Raw genomic sequence first — 6,954 nt, forward strand, 5'->3', positions numbered from 1 at the left:
CTTTTGTTGCCCAGCTCTTGCTAGTCCCCTTTGCCAGGGCCAGAGTTCTGTTCTTTGCTGCCCCATAGGCAGACCTCTCACCCTCCAAGGGACCTGCTCCAGGTCCCTGAAGTTGTGCTTAGCCTGCCTGGGTTAGCCCAGTGATGCCGTCTTAGAAAGCCTGGTGTCCAGGCAGACCTGGATCGCTGTTTGGGCTTGCTGCAGACTTTGGACTCTAGGCCTTGCCCATCTGAGCCAAGCTGCCTTGTCACCATGGCCACCTCTTCTGCCCTCAGCTCATCCTGCACCCCACTTCCTCTGCATCACACAAGAAACCATCACATCCAAGCCTTGAGATAATGCAATTATGAACCCATTCATTTCAACAACTATTTATTGAGAAATACTTTGTGCCTGGCACTGTTTTAGGCACTGGTGACCCAGCATGTGGTAGATGGAATTATGTACCCAACCGAGACCTATGCTTAATCTTAATCCAATTCCTGTGGGTGTGAACCCATTGTACATAGGACCTTTGAAGATGCTGTTTTTAATTATGGTGTCACCCAACTGTACCAAGGAGGGCCTTGATCCATATTACTGGAGCCCTTTAGAAGCCAAAGAAATTTGGATACAGTCAGGGATGGCCACCCAGGAAGAAGCTGGAAGTCAGCAGAAACCAGAAGAGCAGACACAAAGGGAGACTACCACGTGAAGGAGGCAGAGATTTGAGCTAAGAAACCCCAAGGCTGACAAGCCAGCACCAGAATGCTGCAGACTTCAGGGAGAACAGCATGGCCTTCCCGATGCCTTGATTTTGGGCTTGGGACCTCCAAAACCGTGAGCTAAAAAATGCTTGTTGTTTCAGCCAACACACTGTGCAGTATTTGCCATGAGAGCTCTGGCAAACCAAGACACAGAATATACAAACAGAAAAAAAATTATTGCCTTTCATTTTAGTGGAAGGAGATGACAACAAACTAAACAAATAAAGCAACATATATAATATGTTAGATAAGGAGAAAAATTGCCTGACAATTATTTAACAGTTAAGAGATTTTTTTTTCAGTTAAGAGATTTTAACTCTTACTAGTTAATTTAAATAAATTTAGCTTTATGATACTGCAAACCATTTTCTTAATTTTTCACATTGGAAACTTCACAACAGGCCTGTACCAATACATGAGCCAGCACTGGAGAACCATTGAAATGAACAACTTTGATAAATGAAATCACCATTTTATAAAGGCCCATTTTACAGAGCCATCCTAACTCATTTAATAAACTGAAGATATGGCAGAGAGGAGCTTGACAATAGTGCTGTCTCAAAATAGACAGAAGCAAAGGCACAGGTAAGGAGGTGTGGGCCATTTGCCTTTTCTCTCTAGAGTGAGATGACACACATGCACACACCCTAAAACAAAATACAACATGCACCATTGCAGAGAAAACATAGTTTGACCTTGTTACCTGATCAAGAAAAATGTATCAACGCCAAGATAGAAGGGGCCACTCCGAGAATAAATGTGCAGTGGGTCTCTAAGCACACGGCTTTTCCATTCATGCACATTATCTGTAGCAAACAGAAGAAGCAGGGTATTTTTGTTTAATAGAAGAAAACCATGTGATTTGGCTTTTTGAGTTTTTTATTTTTGTTTTTCAGAAAAAGCAAGCGGTACACCCTCGCCTTGCAGTTGTATTGAGAGGGTTTTATGAATCACTGGGGTTCACATGAAAGGAAAACGGAAGTTGGGAATAAAAGGTGATAACAGAGGAACCTACAGGTAACTAAGGCTGTGAGCTCCTTGGGCTTTCACGCGGCCATGACCCGATTGGGACCACAGAGCGTCATCTGCTCATGGACAAAGGATGGTCACCTGTGAGCCTTCGTCTAACCACCCCAGACATAACCCCTGCCCCCAATTCTGATATATGTGTCTGGCCTCCTGATTCAGAAAAATGGCCGGAGTGTACCGTTCTTCTGGATGGGAATACTTCATCCATAAGAAGCAATAGGGAGAAGATTGAGAAACACTGATTTAATACTAGTGTGCAATATTTATTTATGCTTGACTGTTTTTCAGGGAGATGGGAAAATGTTATTTTTGGCTGTGGCAATCATCAAGAGAGGGAACTTGAGTCTTTGGACCATGACAATCCAATACCCAGGTAGCACTGTTCACCTGGTAACGAGGTACCTAATTGATGCCTTGGAGGAATTAAAGCAGCTGCTGGACACTGGCCTGGAAAACTCACTTATGGGGAAGTCACAGTGGGTGTCTCTAAAATAGAAGGAAAGCTGCTCGGGTGGAAGGCTGGGAGCCTCCCACCATATGGCCCAACACTGATCCCACCACAAGGCAGGTTTTCTCGTCCTTGACCGTAAAGTAAAGCCTCATTAGGTCTGCGCACCCAGGGACATCCATGCGGTCATCTGAGCGGTGTGCCCCGAGATGACCCACAGGAGACTCAAGACACGGATGCCGTTCAGTGCTGAGCAGGTGCTTCCCGGGGTCTTTGAAATCCAGAGGGCAGGCACATTCTTCTGCCAAGAAAAACATCTCAGGGCATGGTCCACAGCTCCTAGAAACCCTGATCGAGAGCAGAGGTGTTACCATCCATTCCATAATCCACACCTATCCACAGACCACAGCCAACACGCACCCTGGATCGCTCTGGCAGCCCCCAGAAGTGCCCTCACTCTGACTCGGCACTGCCCGACTGGCCTCCACGTCCCATCTCGGTCTTTCTGTGGACCTTTCTACTTGGCCTCCCTTCCCCTTGAACCTTGACTTTCCCCAACAGACTTGACCGGAGCTTGGTGCCCCACATTGCCTTGCACATAAGATTCTGCCCTATTTCAGGCCCCAGGGAAGCCATCCCTGATCCCAGGCCTGTTTTGAAAAAGGGGTTGGGAGGAAGGGAAACTTAGACTCCAGTGAGAAACCACATGATTCATCAAACCAGCATTTCACTCAAAATGATGCTTTCCCAAGGAGAAACCACTTATGGCTGCCATCCCTGTTGCTGGTCAAGGTATAGGCATGAAAACAGCTGGAGGGGGCAGTGACACCATAGCTCAAGGTGAGGGCCTTGCAGGGAGACACTCCTGGAGCTGAGTCTAGCTCTCTGGACTCTGGCAGGTTAATTAACTTCTGTAAGTTTCCACATCTGCAAAATGGGTATGAAAGTAGATCTTGTAATCATAGGATTATTGTAAACAACAAAGGATAATGCTTACAAATCACTTTGAATTGGGATCAATCCATAGTAAACACTCATGAAATCACAGCTACAGCTATGACTATGCTCAGCCGTATCTCTTTAAGAAAGAAAAGTTAATTCCTCCTACTTGACTTGTGCTTTTTACTTTTAAAAATGTAATTTGACCTAACCTGAGAGTCAATTTTGTGGCTAAAATTGCAGGATGAGAGCCTCCAAAGCTCAAGCCAGCTCCAAGAGACTCACATTTTCTCATGGACATAGCTCAGGACCTTAAACATCGCAGGCACTCATAAATCCTTGCAGAACTGAAACTGCTTCACAAATAAGACCTGGCTTATCAACAAGCATTGGAAATCTAAATCGATTTATTAAAGCGAGGAATTTAATTACCTAACATTTTTAGGTTCCAGCCGCAAATATTAGTTTTCCATTCAAGTCGCTCAGTGTGATGGTGTTTCTGCCTTAAGGCAGATGTTCCTGCTTTCATTTAGAGGAATTTCCACTCACCAGGAATTGGCACTGATTGCAGCACATTCTGCAATTTTCTTTACTTGTTTTCACCGGTCTCCAAGTTTCCCGAGAGGCACGGTGCTGCTATGGGGAAACACAGGACTTGGGTGCTGCCAAGTTTGGTCAAGTTACTTAACCTCCCTGAGCCTCGGTTTTCACACTTTTAGAATGGGCATGCTTTTTGACAATTTTTGTAAGGATCCAAGAACAACGTCAAATGTCTGACCCAATGGCTATTTTTTTCCATCTAAATTCTGCTCACAGGCGAACTTAACTGTGAGTGGTTTATAAGATCTTATGAACATAAATGATCCACAGGGAAGAAATTTCACCTGTATCATTTTGCGCATCTGTAAATGGAAATTATTATGAACCACCCATCCCACAGAATCACGGATGGATCGAATAAAACAATGCATGTGGCAAGGAGTGCTCCAAGTGTGGTCCCTGGAGTAGCAGCCCAGAAGCTCTTGGGAACTTCTAAGAAATGCAAATTCTCTGGCGCTCCCTAGACCAGCTGAATCCGAATCTCCGGGGTGGGGCCCAGCAGCATGTGATATAACAAATCCTCCAGGTAATTCTGACGCATACCAAAATTGGAGAATCACTGGGTATGACAGTGCTTTTTTAAAAACTAGCAGCACCTTCAGACTTTCTCAATTAATATTACTATGAGCCTGGTTTCTAGGTGCTGAAATCCATGGCTATTTACTTCATCAAAACTGCATCCATCCACGCTTATTTTTCTCATCCAAATAGGAAAGGACAAGCTCATATAACAGGAAACTACTCTAAACAAATGCACGGATTATTTGGAGGATAAAGTATCAGGACTCAAAAATACCTGATCAGACTCAAAACTTCTGGAAGATACAGTGTTGATTTGACTCACTGATGAATGCAAAAGCTGGCAGAAAAAAAAATACTGAACCTGTGTCTCTCCATCTCAATTTTATTTCTAAATATTCAGGAATGTAACATTCTATCTGTGGTGGTATTAAATATAATAAAATTACTATGGCCACGGAACATGGAACCCCCCCCATTTTGAGGCCACAGTTACATGTGGCTGTTTAAAAAGCTATAGTAATCTCCATGTCCAGTTCACAGGGTGGCCAATTACTGATACCATTAGAGGTTTGTGAAAACCTAAATCTTGTGATCTGGCCCAAATACCCCTGTCGAGTGGGAGAAAGATCAAAGGTGATGGTGCATTTTATACAGAGAAGGTAGGGTTTAACAAACGAGCATGACTGCTGAATCATTCTATTAATATTTCTTTTAGTCTTCAGTATCTTAGAGCAGCTAGACGTAAAAACCTAAAATTGTGGAATTGTAACCCATACCAAACTCTGAAATCTGTTCTACAACTAATTGTTGCAATGTGCTTTGAAATTTATTGCTTTTTTGTATATGCTATTTTTCACAAAAAAGAAAAAAAAATCGATCGTGACATTAAATGCACAGCTATATGACAGTATTGTGAACCACTGATGGTACATTTTGATTGATTACGTGGTATGTGAATATATAATAAATATCAATTTAAAAAAATGCAGGGCTCTGGGGGCAGCCTAACACCCCAAAAATGTGCAGAGGTGAGTTTGGTGGCTGTGGCTCACCTTCGCCCTGACACTTAGAAGTCTGGGCCCGGGTACCGGGATCCAGCACCAGGACATGATTTCCCGCTGCCCATTCAGCGAGGTCAGCGCAGCACAAGCTTGGCAAGGGGTCTTGGCAAATTAAAGCTCCTGCCCTTTCCTCCTCCTGCTGGCTTTTACCGAAGAGCGTGAGGAAAAGAGGAACGAATTTAGTGAGAGCACATATTATCTTATGTAATCCCTTGAACAAATCCCATCATATTGCTCAGTTTTACACAGGTGGAAACACAGGAGTCAAACCACCCGACAAAGGTCGGGGGTGGAGATCAGGGCATGTGGGGACCGCGTGTACCCAGCATGTGGCCTTCCTGCCACACCCACGACCTGGAGAGGGAGGGCCTGGAATCACTCCTGAGAGAAGTAACTGAGGGATTCTGAGACCTGGGGGAGGCCGTTGTGACTGTCCTCAGTATCTGAGAGGGCTGCACCAGAGACAAGAGAGCAGACTTATTTTCTGTGACCCCAGAAAGGAAAGCCAGAGCGCATGCATGGGAATTGCGGGGCTGCGGAGAATGACTCTCGCGTGGAAGTCTGTGCAGCAGTCAGCACTGCCCGTCCCAGGTGGGCCGCCAGCTGGGGGAGCTGCGTCTGGCTTTGGGAAGGAGGTTGCACCAGGGAGCCGCTAAGCCTTCGCAGCTGTCACGTTACATCCATCTTTACCCAAAGAGGTTCTGTGTTTATCTAGTTGTTGGTTTTGTTTTTGTTTTTGTTTTTCTGTAGGTGTTGCTGATGTTTTTATGTTTGTTTTAAGATCTGAATAGGATCTGAGAAAGTCATTGCGATGCCTTCCATATTGGACATACTCCCTGAAACCACTGTATCACACATTCTTCTGGAACGTTCTTGACACTTTGTTTTATTTTATCCTCCTAGTTGGTGTAAGTGAAGGACAATTGTGTGGACCTAAGGGGGACTGGCCAAAATTTATTCCACATGTTCTAAAGGTATTTGCACGGCCAGGCTTTTCTTGTTTGATAGATATGAAGATACAGATATGGCTATGGCTATGGGTATAGATATAGATAAACCATTGACCTGGTCACAGCAGCAGGAGAGAATGGAACTCATGCTCTTGATTTTTAACTAACACAGGAAGCAATGTGAGGCCCTGAGATCCAGCCTCTCCAGCACTACTCTAGCTCTTTCTGTCGTGTTGCAATTAGCTTGTGTCGCCCACTCTCCCCTGGCCTCGTTTGGTGTAAATCACTGACCTCCGAGATGGCTGGAAGCTTCTAGATATCCAGGGTAACCGTGGCACTGGAAATAGACATTGTGATCACGGAATTGTTCCTTATAGGAAGACTGGAGAAACCCAAGCTCTGTTCTGACCCGGTCTTTGGCTAGCACAAAACACACGGGGTAGTTGCACACTGGTGACCTCGCCGGCACACACGAGGGTGAACAAAGGCTGCGGTGAACAGCGCAGGGCGGCACCCTCCACGCTGACGTTTAAAGCTCTCGGCCGTCCCCGGGACTGCGGCGGGGAGGGATGGCCCCCACTGCCTCCGGTCTAAGTGACCTCTCGGGTTGGGGAACCTTAGTTTAATGAAAACGCCTACTTCTTCCTCTGCCCGAGGCT

The sequence above is a fragment of the Tamandua tetradactyla genome, chromosome 18 (genome assembly GCF_023851605.1).
Source record: "Tamandua tetradactyla isolate mTamTet1 chromosome 18, mTamTet1.pri, whole genome shotgun sequence".
Taxonomy (NCBI): Eukaryota; Metazoa; Chordata; class Mammalia; order Pilosa; family Myrmecophagidae; genus Tamandua; species Tamandua tetradactyla.